Below are 18,052 nucleotides of genomic sequence, written 5' to 3' on the forward strand. Positions count from 1 at the left end.
TATAATCTGGGAATATGTGCACAGTGAGTTACAATGGCTTGAGACAAATACAGAAAATCTAACTGTAATTGCTTGTTTTACTGTGTTAGACCTGTAACCTGCAGTTTATCTTTTAATGAGTGATTACCATATTTACTCGAATCCAAGCCGCACTTTTTTTCCGGTTTTTGTAATCCAAAAAACCGCCTGCGTCTTACAATCGAGTGCAAAGCAAGCGGAGGTTCTTAAAAATGTTGGTAGGTGCCGCCACAACTAACTTCTGCCGTCGAATATATGTAGCGCTACACAGGCATGCTTTACAGGCTCAAAGATAAATACTGGCACCAAAACCTCTGCGTCAGTAAATAAATTAAAAAAAAAAAGGTGGAAGACGAGCTTTTTTTCTCCGCCCCGAGTTTCGACCACTGCATTTTCATACATTATCCAACAAAGTAAATACAAATTTCGTATTGTTCGTCTTCGAATGTAGCAGAATTTCAATTTAATACGAAAATCCAACTGGTAAGATTGTTTGGGATGTTTGTCAATATGACCAACTCTACGTTCAGAATTTTTTCCTACCTGCGAGAAGAGGTGGTTGCTAATAGGAACCTGATGAAATGTGAATAACATGCAGTATTCTCTTCACCATAAGAATAATACGAATATGAACATTTCGCCATGTATTCTTTCGTGTTTGCTGCTATCTTATTTATATTCAGTCTGCCCAATAAACTACGAAACTAGAGTGAGACAACAGCAAACGCGGAAGAATATACGTATCGTGTCATGTTTATATTCGTATTATCCTTATGCGTAATAGTGATACTGTCAGAAATGAAGCACGGTAACTGACTAGATTTTTAAATCTAAGATGACTAATTTCTGTGCAGAATTTGATGCACTAAAGAAGCGGCCGCAAAGATTTTCAAACGGAGAAAAATTTTCGCTAAACTCTCATTCAGAACATCCTCTATCATTTGGTTCTTGTTGATCGTTATTAAAGAAAGCAGCAGTGTAAGTAACAACAAATAGCAGTCTCTTGCCATTGTTTCGCTAATGAGACGATTGCTCTCTCTCTCTTTCTCTCTCTCTCTCTCTCTCTCTCTCTCTCTCTCTCTCTCTCTCTCTCTCTCTCTCTCTCTTTTTTTTTTTTTTACTGTAAGCGGCGGTAGCGCGCACAAAAGCGAGCGGCGACAGGCCGTAAACACGCACTATCAGAATGCGACAAACAATTCATGACACAGTACAGTAACGCATTTTCAGCTTAGAGTGACGTAAACACGTATAACAAAGAAAACGGCACTTATCAGATCAAAGCAAAATAAGGAAATCGATTCAAACCAGACGAAGCACGTGAAAAAGGAAGGGTACCCGTATAAATACGGACGGGGCGCCTGACGCATAGCAATGGCTACCTGGTTAAGCTTAACTACTGAGCTTACGACTCGAACCGAACTACTGTAGCTGTATCGTCATTCATTCGACCTAAATTGTGTCTCATATTACAATGGACCAACTTTGTTTTGATTTGGAGGTGCGGCCTAAAACTTTTCTCTCCCCTTGAATTTCGAGTCTCAAATTTCAGGTGCGGCTTAGATTCGGGAAATTTTTTTTTTCCTTTATTTCGAGTATCATTTTTCAGGTGCGGCTTAGATTCGAGTGCGGCTTAGATTCGAGGAAATACGGTATAGCAGCATTTTGGCAAATAATTGTCTGAAATACTGGAAATCAAATTTGGTTGCCCCTGGGAGTCATTAGGTAGGCAACCTGTACAGCATGGACCGGGTTATTCATCATTATATTTTCTAAGTACCTGAAGGATTTACTGTATTCCCAATGATATTTTGAAGAAAGTATCACATTTGCTGATTCTCTTCACTTTAGAAAGTGGCCCCAGAGCCAATACTGTATGAACAGTATTAGTTAAGAAAAGTAATGTCATTATGCCAGCACTACTTGCTCGCCTGCACACTCAATTGTCTCTCCTGCTACTATTATCCCTCTTGTTATGATTTGTCTGTTGCTTCTAAGTATAAATATTTAAAAGCTACTAGTCTGGTTTCTTTTTTTCTTTTTTTAAAAAAAAGTTGAGAATTGCTGACTTAATGAGACTGTATTGTAGAAGACAGATATGTGAGATATTTGCTGCAGCTATAGAGATATGTCATTGCTGAGTAGCACTGTCAAAACTTTTGCCAAGTATCACATTATGCAGCAGTTTTCCCTGTGTAGCAGTGTTTGGCTGGCACAATCTGTTTTACATCTTTATCAAAACAACTGTGATCACTAATTTTATTCATTTGTTGATTTAAACTGTTTTTTCATTTCTAATCCATTTGTGCATCATTTTAATCATTGTATGAACTTTTCTGTTCACAATAAGTATTGTTCAGTATTTGACAGTGAACTTTGTTATAAAAGTGTAGGATGAATAAATAACAGAAGATAAAGAACAACTGCATATAACTTTGCAGCTGCTGTTTGTGTGTGGCTACCTGCATATTTAGTTTCAGCACTTGTGCTGCTAGTTGCTCCGCGGTGGCTTCGGCTGATGGATGCTGTCAGTGAGAAGTATTTGTGCCCGTTACAGAACCAGTGGCTCAGCTTGCCCCTCTCTGCTTGTCCCTGCACCGTTGTCTCGACTGTTACTGATATTTGCTCACGTGGAAACCTCACTAAAGCCGGTTTGCAACAGTACGTAAAGTTTTGAGCGCTTGTGATGGATTCTTATTGCCTACGTTTTCATCTGTGAAAATCTTACGCAATCACAGTTCTGGTGACAGCGTGTAGTGCCGAACGAGAGCTTCCTTTAATTCACTGTAGCTTTGCCGTGATAAGGTTATATCAGTTTTCTTAGTCGCTCCTAAATCCAGATGCTAAACCTCAATATTAAATCTGTCAGTGTTATTGAACACCCAATGTTGATTAAATATGCATTCAGCTTGAATGAACCAAAGCTGAGGTCAAGTTGACCAGAATGCGTATATACTCCCATGTTTCGTATTTATATCTGTTGAGTGGTTTTGTGGTGAAATGCCATGGATGGTGATCTGTGGTAAAGTGGTAAGCCTTATTCTGTTCCGATTCCTGTTTCCAGCACTTGCATCATTTGATCCATTGCTTCTGATGGCGCATTTCCCTTTGGTGCTCTATTTTTTCCCCTGAGATCAAGGATCACCACTATGCGAACTCTTATATTATTATCGTGTTTTCAGTAAACATTGTTCAATATTCTATAATGCATTCATTATGCGTGCATAGGATGAACAGAAGATAAACGACAATTGTGAATAATCAGTCACTGTGCAGACAGTGACAAAGACACTTATTTTCGTCCCTGACGGTTTCGTTCAATTATTGCAGTGCATTGTATTCTGATGTAAGCGCAAATTATTAATTACTTTCCACCATTTTATATTTTTGTCTGTGTTATTTCTATTACTTATTTTGCTGGAATGTTGTTTTATTTGTAAAACCTCCTTTCGTTTCAGTCTTCTTCTGTGTTATTTTGTCCTTCGTGTGAGAAAAATTTGTTATTAATGTGTGTTGGGGGGATTACTATCCAGAAACAAGTATATCTTGTAACAAAAAATAAATTTTTGAGACTGATTCACAGCCTCTGTAAATAGATTATTTTCTCTTATTTTTAACTGATCGATGAATATTTTTACATGTTAAAATATTTCAAGATGTAAAAAAAAAACTTAAAATACTTGGGCAAACATTCCAAATGAAAAATAATAAAACAATTTATAAAATAAGAGCAAATAAAAAAGTTAACAGAAACAGAATGATTAAAATTATGCAACACTCGCACGCGCACTCTCTCTCTCTCTCTCTCTCTCTCTCTCTCTCTCTCTCTCTCTCTCTCTCTCCCCCCCCCCCCCCCCTCTCGCCACCACCCTCCTCCCTACTGAATAGGGGATTTAAAAAGTTAATACCACCCCTGGCCACATCTCCTTATTAGTCTCTAGACATGCTATAAGTGAAAAAGAAATTTAAATACGAAGTTGGCAAGCTTGTATACTATATTCAAGATGCTAAGACTATTTAATTGAATATTTGTCCGTAAAATTGAAGGAGTATGAGAAAATAGTTTTTCACGGCAACAGTGTTGGATAAGTGTTTCTCAGTTTTCTTGCTGTGTTACATTTGTTTGTGTACTTTAGCAATGAACAACTTCCACTGTCCTCAACGTCAGGACTTAACTGTTGTACAATTGGACCACACGGTACCCTCGTATGTAGGTGGCCGAATTATGCAAAGGAGACGTGACAAAGTTATGGAACATCTGTATGCTAGCAGAGATTGTGTCAGTGTTTGCAATGGAAAAAACACTGATAGCAGTACTGGTTCCATTTGGCACTGTTGCCGACATTCTTTAGTCGTAGGCCTCTGCACAATCTCTGGTAGCACACGGAAGTTCTGGAAGTCGGTGATGTCTTCGCGACATAATTCTGGCACGTAGCATACCTAACAGCCAACTGAAATGTAATCACTTGACGACAGTGACGGAGGAAGTCTTCGGAGAGCTCGAGATTGCGAAATACGAGAACTGTGAGAAAGTAACTGTCTGAGAGTTTTTTTGACGGTCCACTCTGTTTCCACAGGAGCGTCTGGCCCAGTGTGAGCACCGGCGGGAGGCGGGCGAGGGGGTGGGCCCCGCCCCGCGAGCCGCCCCCTCGGAGCGGGCCGCGCCGCAGCGCCAGCTGTCGACGCGGTCCACGGCGAGCGCGCGCGGCGGGGCGGACCGGCAGGCGGCCGGCGGCGGCGTGGGCGCCAAGCCACCCCCGGCGCCGTCTCCGTCTGCTGCCGTGCCGGTTGTCGCTGCTGCAGATAAGGTCGGGTCTCGTGTTGGCTAATAAGCCGTGTCTGCCCACCCCTCGTATAGCGACGCCGACTGACTGTTTGCCGCAGACAGATTGTTAGAGTATCCAAATCTCGTATTGGTTACGAAAAGTAATGTAGAAGTAGATTTTGTTTTACGTGTTCTTACAGTAACTGATCCATATACCGAGTTAGACTGGAATTGCTCCAGAATTCCAGGGCTATACCAGATTATACTGTGTGTCCCACAAATTTCACTGTTAGAACTTCAACAACTCGAAGAAAAGTAACAAAAATTGTGAATTTTTAAGCCACTCAGATGGTCACGATGTTACTGTTGGTGTTTGACTGTTGAAAGCGTTCAAAATGTCCTGCATCCGTGTCACAGGTATGTGCGAGATGAACAGTCTTGTAGTTTTCGACATATCTGTCGTGGTGACAACTTCCTCCGTACTTAGTGGAACTCTTTTTTATTCCACACATTAATTCTTTATGTTCCGTGCATCTACTTTTGTTAAGAAAATGAGTGTGACACATACAGAAATGTCTATCAAACTTACTTCTGTTAGTGTGATGTATTAATTGTAATCCCTGTATATAAAATCAATATCCTGACTGACTCGTCAACCCAAACGGCTCAAGTATAGAAACTTGGAGAAGATGTGGGACTTGTACTGTAGGCTTCGTTTAAAATGGGGTTTTTCCAAATTAAAACCCTAAGCGAGTGAAATAGGGGATGAGATTTTTTATCAAGTATTTTTAAAGCAAAATCTATGAAAATTGAAATTTGGATTCTCAGTTACAAATTTAAAAAATACGTGTTTTGGTGCTTTTGTATATTCCATCCCTGAGGAAGTTCAATAGGCGATGAAAATTTTTGAGGAAATACATCGTTACATTAAAAGAATTTTTAAAACTAAATTTGTAAAAATTGGTGTGTCGCTTCTTGGTTAGATATAAAGAAATATTTTTCAGGGGATGAAAGTTGCCGTGGAAATAACTCCACAAGAACACCGAAGATACGATTGACAGAAATTGTGGACTCTGGCCAGCAGAATTTCTTCTTGGTCAGAAGTACATTAGGAAAAGACCATGCCTATATGGCCTTAATTAGACTGAAAAGTTTAGAAAGTGTCGTAGTTTTTGAGCCACATAAAAATTCATTCAAATAAAAATAAAAAAATCTCTGCAGGCCATATAGTCCGTGGAAGTGAAGCAGTGGGTGCTGAGATAGTTACACGTAAAAAGTAAAGCTGTCCACGCACACCAAACTCTGTCTGACATTAGGTATTGATGGAAGAGGAAGTTGTGTTAACTGCCGGGGGGGAGAGGGAGCGGGGGGGGGGGGGGGGGGGGGGGGGGGGGGCTGATTGGCCGTGTGTGTAACCACAAATCTCAGGAATTGTAGTCCAATGTTTACACACTAATCCACATTCTCTGAGGCTGGCTAAATCAGCACCGTATTTACTCGAATCTAAGCCACACTTTTTTTCTGGTTTTTGTAATCCAAAAAAGTGCCTATGGATTAGAATCGAGTGCAAAGTAAGCGGAAGTTCTGAAAAATGTTGGTAGGTGCCGCCACATCTAACTTCTGCCGTCGAATATATGTAGCGCTACACAGGCATGCTTTGCAGGCACAAAGATAAATACTGGTGCCAAAACCTCTGCGTCAGTAAATAAATTTAAAAAAAAAAAAGGTGGAAGACGAGCTTTTTTTCTCCGCCCCGCCACTGCATTTTCATACATTATCCAACGAAGTAAATACAAATTCCTTATTGTTCATCTTCGAATGTAGCAGCATTTCAATGTACTATGAAAATCCGACTGGCAAGACTGTTTGGGGTGTTTGGCAATATGGCCAACTCTATGTTCTGAATTTTTTCCTTCCTATGAGAAGAGATGGTTGCTAATAGGAACTTTTATGTATTGTGAATCACATGCAGTATTCTATTCACCATAAGAATAATACGAATATAAACATTTTGCCATGTATTGTTTCGTGTTTGCTGCTATCTCATTTACATCCTGTCTGCCTAATAAACTACGAAACTTGAGTGAGACAACAGCAAAGGAGGAAGAATATACGTATCGTGTCGTGTTTATATTCGTATTATTCTTATGCCTAATAGTGATACAGTCACAAATGAAGCACGGCAACTGACTAGCTTTTTAAATCTAAGATGACTAATTTCTGTGCAGAATGATATGTACTAAAGAAGCGTCTGCAAAGATTTTCAAAAGGAGAAAAATTTCTGCTTAGCTCTCGTTCAGAACTTCTATCATACGCAGTATATTATTTGGTTCTCGTTGATCATTATCAAAGAAAGCAGCAGTGTAAGTAACAACAAATAGCAGTCTCTTGCCATTGTTTCGCTATTGAGACGATTCCTCTTTTTTATTTTATTTATTTATTTTTTTTATTGTAAGCGGCAGTAGCGCGCACAAAAGCAAGCCATGCCACGAGTGGCAACAGGCCGTGAGCATGCACTATCAGAATGCGACAAACAATGCACGACACAGTACAGTAATGCATTTTCAGCTTAGAGTGAAGTAAACACCTATAACAAAGAGAACGGCTCTTATCAGATCAAAGCAAAATAAGCAATCGATTCAAACCAGACGAAGCACGTGAAAAAGGAAGGGTACCCGTATAAATACGGACAGAGCGCCTGACACGTAGCAATGGCTACCTGGTAAAGCTTAACTGCTAACCTTACGACTCGAACCAAACTACTGTAGCTGTATCGTCATTCATTCGACCTAAATTGTGTCTCGTATTACAATGGGCCAACTTTGTTCTGAATTGGAGGTGTGGCCTAAAGCATTTCTCTCCCCTTGAATTTCGAGTCTCAAATTTCAGGTGCGGCTTAGATTCGATAAAATTTTTTTTTCCTCGATTTCGAGTCTCATTTTTCAGGTGTGGCTTAGATTCGAGCAAATACGGTATTCATGTTTGAAGACAGATGCCACTGCTAATGTAAAGTGACTTTCACAGTCAAGTTCCGTCATTCGTTAGGCGATACTAAAATGAAGATGGCACTGGTTCCTGATTTTGTTTGGATTTGGTAGCCATTTCAGTAAATAGCCTTATGTGGATTTGACTGAAACCGAAAAAGTGCATATTGTTCAGTGATAATCGTTTTGCCTTTCGATGGGAAAAATTTGAAATGATAAAAGAAAAATTAGATTGTATTCTTGGTGATCCTTTGCTCTCGGTGACAACATTTACGTATCAGTTCAGTGAATTTAAACGTCGTTGAACATTCACCGTTTTAGATGAGTCATCGAGGATGCCCTGCAGGTGTGACGGCCGAAGAAAATCCCCACAGTGGGATTCTTTCTAATGGCCAAACAAACCTGTACGATGTGGCAGAGGCCATAAGTATGTCATTGTTGACAGTAGTTAATATTTTACACAATAAGCTTGATGTGAAAATTGTCTATGCAGAGGGTGCCCTGATTGCTGACACTGAATGAGAAGTGTGTGAGGCTTTCAAGTTGGAAGCTGAGTTTGCAGCTACGGAGCCATTTAACTTGTTGCGATGTATATATATCCATCACAACTGCGGGAACAACGTATACATATACCAGGAGTACAAATGTCAGATCGGAACATGAACATGTGACTCGGTCAGAAGCACTGCAGGAAGTTGTTAGTCGTACTAATAAACTGCATTGATATTGCTTATAGGTGGAATAAGTAGCTTTCTCAGTTGTTTTGTGCCCCTGTTGTTGGGATTGCAAAACGGGGATTTTTTATGAAACGGTCTGAAGGTGTGCAGTTGTGCATTATCAGATGTGGAACTGTTACTAATGAAAAGTTGAACTCTAGATGAATTTGATTTTCCACTGTTGTCAATCCTGGTCTGTCTCTGTCAAAGGCGAAAAAGTTGTCGTTCACATTTCCCACAATCACCTTCCAGGAGTGCAACTGATGATGATGATGAGAAAGAAGAGGATGATGGTAGACAGCTCCCCTCTGTGCCAGTGAAATAGAAGAAATGGTGAACACAGTGTAGCACGAGGCACGCCCCACCACTCACCTGGCATGGAGTCGGCAGCAAAATAGTTCACCCAGATCTGAAGAACTTTGTGTTGGGTTGTCACTGTTGATGAAACGTGGCCCTGTAAACTGAGAAACGATTGGGACGATGTGCTGTTCCCTGTGAATCTGCCCTATGGAAGTCAAAGGCTCTCCCTTCAGCTGGAGAATCTGTGGGGACCCTATTTTGGGATGTGAATTGTGCTGTAATCGTATATTTCTCAGAAAAAGGGAACAAGAGCACAGAACAATGTAACAGTGAGGTATTAGACCACTTTAACATGAGATTTAGCGCAGAAGGAAGTGCAGTTTAACCAACATTACGTGCCAGTAGGTGCATCTGGAGTTGTTGATGCAAAATGTCATCAATTGTGACACGGGTTGCAACCGCACCTCCTGTATTCACCTGACCTGGCTCTTTACAGTTTCTTCTCAGTTACAAATATGAATAAATCGCTCACAGGTGAAAATAATTGGCTCAAATTGAGCTGGTCATCGTTGGCTCAAAATGAAGGATTCATTGTTGAGACAGAGGAATGCTTTTGAAAGCTTGATAATTTCTATTTTTGGGAAGGGTAAAAAAAAAAAAAAAAAAAAAAAAAGACTATGTTGTTCTGAATAGTGTATAACTCTAAAAGGAACCTGCCAAAGAAGAAATAATTTATTTTAAAATATTGCTTCCACATTCATAACACTGGTACTGATTTAATGACTATTGTAAGCTCCACATTTGGTAGTATGGATTGATGGGACTTTATGGTAAGATTCAGCCCCTCAATTCAACCTGGTATAAAGAAAAAGGAGGTAACAGATGGCGTGTTGGTATGAGAAGGGTTCACCAAGAGGCCCCTGTGACAGTAACTTTTGGTAGAATGCCCACCCTCCTCACGTCAATAGCAAGCACGGATTGTCGTGAGGGAAAAACTGACAGTTAGTTCAAAACATGGTTGAAAGAGAGGCATTGACTGGGGTTTTTGTGATACCGTGAATGGAAAAAAGTTTTATGACATAAAGTTATTGTCCTCTTGTCTAAATAACGCATTTTGAGACAAGATTAGAACAAAGAGACAAGGAAGAGTAGAAAGTACAATAAAGGAACAAGTAAGAGTCTAGGACAGCAGTAGTCAACATTTGAAATGTAGTATCACAGGGAGCCCCAAATGCTGTTGGCTACTCTGGACTGTTGTATCTGAAACTAAATTCAATTTCCTGACATGGAATTAGATCTTATCAGATTTGATGTTCAATAATTGCTAAATTAACTTTTCCAAACTCCAGCACATTGCAACTTACATCACTGTTACGTGTGTCATCCCACATTTGTAGTTCTGGATCTTTCTTGGCATATATGTATATGCTTAAAATAGGATTATATTGAAGAATAAATAATTTTTTGGTCATAGGAGGAGGTACTTCATATCTAAACTAGGTAGTTATTGAATCACAATTGTATTAGCCATTTTTTTTGTAAGCGGGCGACATACATAAATAAGAACTGGGTAAACATTCCTACAAATTCACTCGCTTAACACAATTCTGGTTTACATAATGCATCGCTAATTAAGCTGAAGAGAACGTGAGCCTTAAGATGTTATCAAAGGTCCTCTTTTGTTCAGACTAGGTTGTTTGTACTAGGAAGGCGCACCCAGTGCATCCCACTTGCCACTCATAATTTTTGCAAAGACTGCAACAGAGAGAAACGCCCAATAGAAAAGCATAAGTTTGAGGGTGAGGCCCAGTGAACTTTCACTCGACACATCTTCAATCTCTGGTGTGATGACATCTGGAATTTCTGCCGGCTCTAGACTAGTCAGTGAACACCAGTGGTCGCTGTCCCCCTCTCTATTCCAGTCATCAGTTCGGTCGCCGTTCACCGACAGATTTGGGAGCGCAGCGCTGACTCCTCTGTTGTGATTGTCTTGCTCCACAGTTTGCACTTTTAGGTTGCAGTCTCTCTTTCTAATGACCATTTTGGAAAAAATTGTTTTAATCAGCTTCTCTTTATCAACATACGTAGTCCTGGAAGAAACATAAAATAGGGATTTTTATTGGCTGCGTTCTTTTGTGTCTGCAAATGGTGGAGAATCACACACAACATTGAACATGTGTGGAGAATGTAACATAGGTTACATGGGGAAAATTTTAGGTCGAGTAAGTAGTACAAAAGTCAGAAATAAAGAAACAGTGATTAACTATTTCAAAATATATAAAAAAACTAATGGAAACAATGGACAGTAATACAGGATGAGTGGCAGTTGACTGGAGGGGAAAAAATCTTGTAATACCTCTGGAAAAATAAATTAACAAGAAGCTGGATTCGAAATTTAGAAATGTAAAACATGAAAAGAGCAGAAAGAGAGATTTTCATAGGAAAAGTGTTGAATATTGAATGATCCAAGGACATAAGCAGTTGGAGGACAGATGTGGAATATTCAGAAAAAGGAGTGAGAAAGTAGTGAGAGTGACTGCAAGGTGTGGGTCGGTTAACTTGGGGGAGGGCAGGGGGTGTCAGGAGTAAGTGCTGGGACCATTACTGTTTCTTATATAAATAAACGAAATGCCTTCAAATATGACAGGTGATTCTAAAATATTTCTGTTTGCTGATGATACTAATTAGCTAGAGAACGATGTCGAGTGCGACATAGGTTTGTGGTTTGTAGAAAATAAATTGATGCCAAATGGCAGTAAGATTCAGTTTTTATGGTTTCTGACACACAATTTAACTAAAACTGACATTTTGAGTGCATTGAATGGGTATATAATTAATGAGACTAAAAAACCCAAGCTGTCACGGAAAACTCACGTTAAGGTTTTTGTTCAGAAACTACACAAGAATTTAAAAAATTGTAGCAGTAATCCTCGCACTTTAGAGTCTGAATCGGAGGATTTCCTCATAGCTCACTCCTATTCTGTTGAGGAGTTTCTGAAAAAAATAAAGCAGAATCCCTTGTTGTGTTGTTGGTTACGCTAATATGCGAACGCTGTTCAAAAAGTGTCCAACTTTTGTTTATAAAATCAGTCTTTATTCAGATACAGTTGTTTGACACTAGCAACCTCGAAAGTAGTTGCCTCCAGCTTCTACACACCTCTCCCAACGCTTCTGCTGCTGCCGGAAGCATCGCCGGAAAGCCTCTTTCAGTACGGTGCGCAGCTGCCTTGTTGAATTCTGCATAATGTCTTCCTCGTTCTGCAATCTGGTCCTTTTCGAAGTCTCTTTCAGCTGAGAAAAAAAGCCAGAAGAGACTCTGTGCTAGATCAGGGGAATAGGAAGGCCGATAAACTGCAACCGTGTCGTGTTTGGCAAAGAACCTCTGAATGATGATTGGGTGCATTGTCGTGGTGAAGCTGCCATCTGCCCAGTGTGCCCAAGTTTGGCTGTTTGCACGTCACTGCTTCACAGTGGCAACACAAAACTCTTGGCAATGCTCGTTGATATCAGTGCCTTCTGGGGCTTGCTCGTGGTGGACCACAGCACTCGAGTTGAGAAAGGTGGTCAGCACGATTTTCACATTGCTGCAGCCGGATCCATATTTGCATGTCGGGTACGACAGATGGTTCGATTGCAATGACTGGTTCTGGGTTGTATTTGTAAAACCGAGACGCATCACCATTGACAACTGGTTTTTAGATCTCTGAATGAAGTTGCTTTTGCTCAGTTGTTGACTTCGAGACAAATTTTGTCGAGGTCCTCCTGAGGGCTAAATGTTCTCATTAATGTGAAGTGAATGGATCCAGTACTAACTTCAACACTGTCTACAAGTTCTCTGGTGGTGATTAATTTATCCTGCATCACCGGGGTCGTCACGTGATCAGTAACGACCTCATTGGCAAATATTGTGGGCCTACCTGAATGTGCTTCACTCTCCACTGACGAGTGGCCACCTTTGAACTGGTTGTACCACTCCTTTAACTGTGTGGTACACACTTTTTCATCCCCAAACACTGACACATCTTGCAGATTGTTTCAACTTGAGAATCACTCAGCTCAAAACAAAATTTGATGCAATAACATTGTTCCACTTTTTCCGTCATTTTTCCCACAGCACAAAATCTCAGGACTATCAGTTACTCATATTTTTTTGTCAATGGCTTGCCAGTGACTGCTTGTTTCCACAGTCGTGGAAAAAATCTGTTGTTTGCCTTACGTATGCCTACACACGTAGAAACTGCATACGCCCCGATACCATTGCCGGTTTCAGCAATAAAATATAAGGTCGGATACTTGTAGCACAGCTCTCGAATACTCGGCAGCTTGCCGACTGCATAGGATTTGTGTAAATTTTATTTTATTTTTATTAACTTTTCTGCTGTAATTTCATTTACTGACTCGTTCCGTTACCACAGAGAATGGCTTCTCATCAATGTGGTCCTACAAAATTAGACATGTTACTAAAAATAAATGAATAAAATGAAATAAACAAAAGAATTTTGGAGGAAAAGAAACATAAAAAAGTAAGAATTGAATTTGTCACACGGTCCATAGTAGACCAAATGGAAAGACAGAAAAAGTAAAATACACGTGATTCCGCGGCACCTTCATTATCTGTGCAGAGCTGGTAGAGATCAGAAGTGAGCTCCAGATGTTTGCCTTAGACTCACCAGTGGGTTATATTACATGGTCTCCGAGCTTGCTGTCTCTGTAATGGCAGCTCGAACTGCCAATCTCTGCCAGTGCCCATTTAACGAAAAGCTCATCATCTGAGTCTGTTGTCAGGCACTAATGGACTATACTGGTGTATAAAGGAGAGCAAGTACACAAGTTTGCAAGCCCAACTGAGGGTTCACTGCATTGTTGCTACATAAGAAACTGTTGGATGGGACGATTATTATACAGGAGTCCCAGGAGGTACGATCTGTATGCGGGGATATGACAGAAATGCTAATTTGAAGTGAAAAACTTCATACTGACGTACGCCCTATTCTGAATGGTTTCCTTTTAATGTTACTTTTGTATGTTTTCTTGAATAACATGAAAATTGCAACATGTAGCAAAAACATTGTAGAGTACAGAATTAAACTACATCAAATTTCCTGTAAAAAAGTTCCTATTAATTTTTTCTCTAGGACAAAGATAGTGAGCCAATATTAAAGATTTTGTGTGACACACATGCACTGTAGTTTAAGTTGTTTTTGTAGGCCAGTTGAGGGTAGTTTCCTAACTTGATACACCACAAGTGCTCATCATCAAATTGTTCACCTTGACATCCTGCAGTGACAGATCGGTTAGTAGTGAATATTGTTCTGTGTATATATATGCATTTATATCTAAAAACAAAGATGATGTGACTTACCAAACGAAAGTGCTGGCAGGTCGATAGACACACAAACAAACACAAACATACACACAAAATTCTAGTTTTCGCAACCAACGGTTGCTTCATCAGGAAAGAGGGGAGGAAAGGGAAAGACGAAAGGATGTGGGTTTTAAGGGAGAGGGTAAGGAGTCATTCCAATCCCGGGAGCGGAAAGACTTACCTTAGGCGGGAAAAAAGGATGGGTATACACTCGTGCACACACATATCCATCAACACATATACAGACACAAGCAGACATATTCAAAGACGAAGAGTTTGGGCAGAGATGTCAGTCGAGGCGGAAGTGCAGAGGCAAAGATGTTGTTGAATGACAGGTGAGGTATGAGTGGCGGCAACTTGAAATTAGCAGAGATTGAGGCCTGGTGGGTAACGGGAAGAGAGGATATATTGAAGAGGAAGTTCCCATCTCCGGAGTTCTGACAGGTTGGTGTTGGTGGGAAGTATCCAGATAACCCGGATGGTGTAACACTGTACCAAGATGTGCTGGCCGTGCACCGAGGCATGTTTAGCCACAGGGTGATCCTCATTACCAACAAACACTGTCTGCCTGTGTCCGTTCATGCGAATGGACACACACACACACACACACACACACACACACACACACACACACACACACACACACACACTCTCTACTAGATTGGTGATTCCTTGATGTCTCCAAATGTAGACCATCTGCCGATACCTTCTTTTAGCCAAGTTGTGCCAGAAGTTTCTTTTTTCCCTGATTATATTCAACAGTTCCTCACTAATTACATAATCTATCCATCTCAGTCTTCAGGATTCTTCTGTAGCACAGCATTTCAAAAGCTTCTGTTCTGTTCTAGTATGTACTAGTTATTGGCCATGTTTCACTTCCACATTACACTTTGTAACAGGTACAGCCCAGTATAACAGGTACAGCCCAGTATATTGATTGATTTACTTCAAAAACTAGCAGTTACATGAAGAGCAGAAACTGATTATTGACTAGATTTAATTAAAAATTATATATTGTCTAGTCTGAGGTTCAAAAGCATAATGTGTGAATAGAGTTCCTCAAAAATGTAGTATTGTATTTCTGTGTATATTTTTGCAGCAGTCGAGTGTGGAGATGAGGGCAGTTGCTACAAAAATACATTTGCTCGGTGGGAAGCTGTACAATAATACAGAGGAGGAGCTTCAGAAGCAGACGTAGTAGGGAGTAAGAACTAAATAATGAAAGTACTGGCTGATGGTGACACAGAGGTGGTGAAGCATGTTTGGGCTTCAGAAAGAACTATTATGTGCGTAATTGATGAACCCAAATTCCCATAATCTTGATTAACTTGGTCGTTTGAGCAGGTCAGTAATCCGTTTCTTCCTGTTCAAGTTTTCTTACCAGCAGGAGTGGTGTGAGAATAAATGAGATGCAGTGTTGGCCTTCTTCAGTGGGTAGCTTGACCCACACTGTCATTAAAGAAGATACACAGACAAGTTTCGGCCGGTGACGGTTTCACTCAAATCTCTTTGTGTGGTGAGCAGTGCCTGTTTGAGTCCAACTAGCACCTCCTCGGAGTGTGTACTGTTGCACGATGTGTGTGAGCTGCCTTGTTTACGAGGCTCGCAGGAGTTTGTGCAAATAAGAGATAACCCTGGCAGATGCGCTTATCTCGGAAAAGGGAGTCTCATTATGTCAGGTGTGTTGTGGCTGGTCCTTTGTTTACAGCTGTGAGTTGCCTCCACAGGCACTTTCTTTAGCCGTGCCTAGCGCCTCACTGGCTGTGGGCGAAGGCTCAGGGAGATGGAGTAATTCAGAATATTCCTTACTGAGGCGTGCAGCAATGCTACACTTGCAACACAGCTACATAATTAACAAACACAAAAATGTTCGTGTTGGAAGTGCCATCCGTATACGTGTGAAATGGCTACCTCTTTACATCAATTGATCTCCAGAATGAGATTTTCACTCTGCAGCGGAGTGTGCGCCGATCTGAAACTTCCTGGCAGATTAAAACTGTGTGCCGGACCGAGACTCGAACCCGCGAGCAAGTGCTTCTGTGTAGTTTGGAAGGTAGGAGAGGAGGTACTGGCAGAAATGAGCTGTGAGGTCAGGGCGTGAGTCGTGCTCGGGTAGCTCAGATGCTAGAGCACTTGCCTGCGAAAGGCAAAGGTCCCGAGTTTGAGTCTCTGTCTGGCACACAGTTTTAATCTGCCGGGAAGTTTCAGGTCGATTGATATGTCCAACTGTGATGGAGATGAACAGCAACAAGGAGATCATCAAACAAAGACCAACCCGTTTTCTGAAGGTCATTAATTACTGAGAAACAGGTTTTCAACTTTTTTTAAATATAACTCCATGTGAAATTTTCTCCCCTTCCCTACCCTCCCCTCCCCTTGCCTATCCCCACCAGAGTATCAGATCTACCTAAGAGAAATTCAGTGGTATAACTTCTTTGTAGGTCTGACAAGCAATTACAGAGGAAAAATACATTGAATATGTAAGTTTGTGTTGTTCTCACCACTATTTGAATGGCACACTATCCGGAAGTTAACATTTAATTTAAATGTGTTATATGTTGTGAAAAAACCAGTAAACCCCAAATTCCTTAAATAACAAAACTCCTGTGTACAATACAGCTTTAAATGTGATTACTTTACAATAGTTGGGTAAATGGTGGCTTTTAAGAGTGTAAATGCGTAAAAGTTTAGAAAAGATTTGAAATCAGGGTTAAAGTATGTTGGAAGTTGCAGAGTGCTCTCATTGTGAAACACCAGATGTATACAAACTGAGTAATGTGCATTCTGTTTTAAGCAAAAGCTAGTTTTCCACACATTTCAGTGTTCACAATGTCATATCTCCCGAACTGTGTGTCGTACGGTATATAACTTTGCGTGTACATTCGGATGTGTCAGTGGATACAGTCTGCAAACTGTGTTGCAAATTGAGTCGGTAGTAACAAAGTAGTAAATTAAAACGTTACGTCTGGTGATGAAGTCTACTGCACGAACAGCAAAAATGTAGTAAGCGATAGATTTTCTTCATTTTTTGGGGAGTGTCAGCGAGATGTTTTGTAAAGGTATGAAATTATTCGTAAACTTTGATGTTAGTTCCCGAGTGCCCTCATTCTGAAATACCGAACGAATGACGTCTGCATACTTGGACACCGTCAGTTACTCCGTATCGTGACGTGTAGTTTCCGAATGTAATACTCGTCTTATTGTGTTAAACTTTTAATGTAAGATTATATCTGTTAACCAGTAGAATACGACAGTATTTTAAATTTTTGAATCCGGCCAGCAGTCGTGCATAGTACTGAAAATAGAATTTTTGTTCCCCCTACGCTCCAACTGCAGTCAGCCACAGTGCTAACAGCTCCGGAAGCACAACTCACAAGGAACGCCGCGTCGTCAGCTCGGCCGGAAGTGTACAGGCAGCATTACTGACAGCTGAAATAGTGGAAACTCGAACTGCCTCGCTACACTCTGGTTCGTTGTGTACCTAATATGTATGACTTGGGCATTACAGAATGGAATGTGTATTCAATATTTCACAACCATTACGTTAAAAGGAAACCAGTGATACAGATTCTGTCTCTGCAGAATGGATTCTGTAGTAAATTGCACCTTATAGAATGCATTACACATTCGGTCGTCTCTTACTTTATTAACGAAATGATGAAAGAACAGATTCTAAAATAACCACAGCAGGATTATCAGCATTTTAAACTGTGTTGCATTGTAGTCGAGATAGTGAGATAAGTAAACTAAAATTTCCATTACGGAACAAGTTGTGCTCTGAAGTACTTGCTGCACTGTAGACAGCTTCACATCAGAGTAAATGGCCCATGAAAAATATAAAATAAGTTTACACTCAACTCTCATTTGTTTTTATTCCAGTGTTCCACCGTCACCATCACTGTCAGTG

At 40.5% G+C, this 18,052-nt stretch overlaps 1 protein-coding gene across 1 annotated transcript in view; it reads left to right on the top strand.

The window, feature by feature from the left end:
* Positions 1 to 4,710: 4,710 nt before the first annotated feature.
* LOC124553551 (zinc finger and BTB domain-containing protein 47-like) overlaps positions 4,711 to 18,052 on the top strand; it is a 71,243-nt gene continuing 57,901 nt past the window's right edge. Inside the window, exon 1 of the mRNA XM_047127398.1 lies at positions 4,711 to 4,823. The gene's annotated coding sequence lies outside the window, so the exon portion shown is untranslated. The remainder of the gene's footprint in view (positions 4,824 to 18,052) is intronic.

This window comes from Schistocerca americana, chromosome 11 (assembly GCF_021461395.2).
Source record: "Schistocerca americana isolate TAMUIC-IGC-003095 chromosome 11, iqSchAmer2.1, whole genome shotgun sequence".
Taxonomy (NCBI): Eukaryota; Metazoa; Arthropoda; class Insecta; order Orthoptera; family Acrididae; genus Schistocerca; species Schistocerca americana.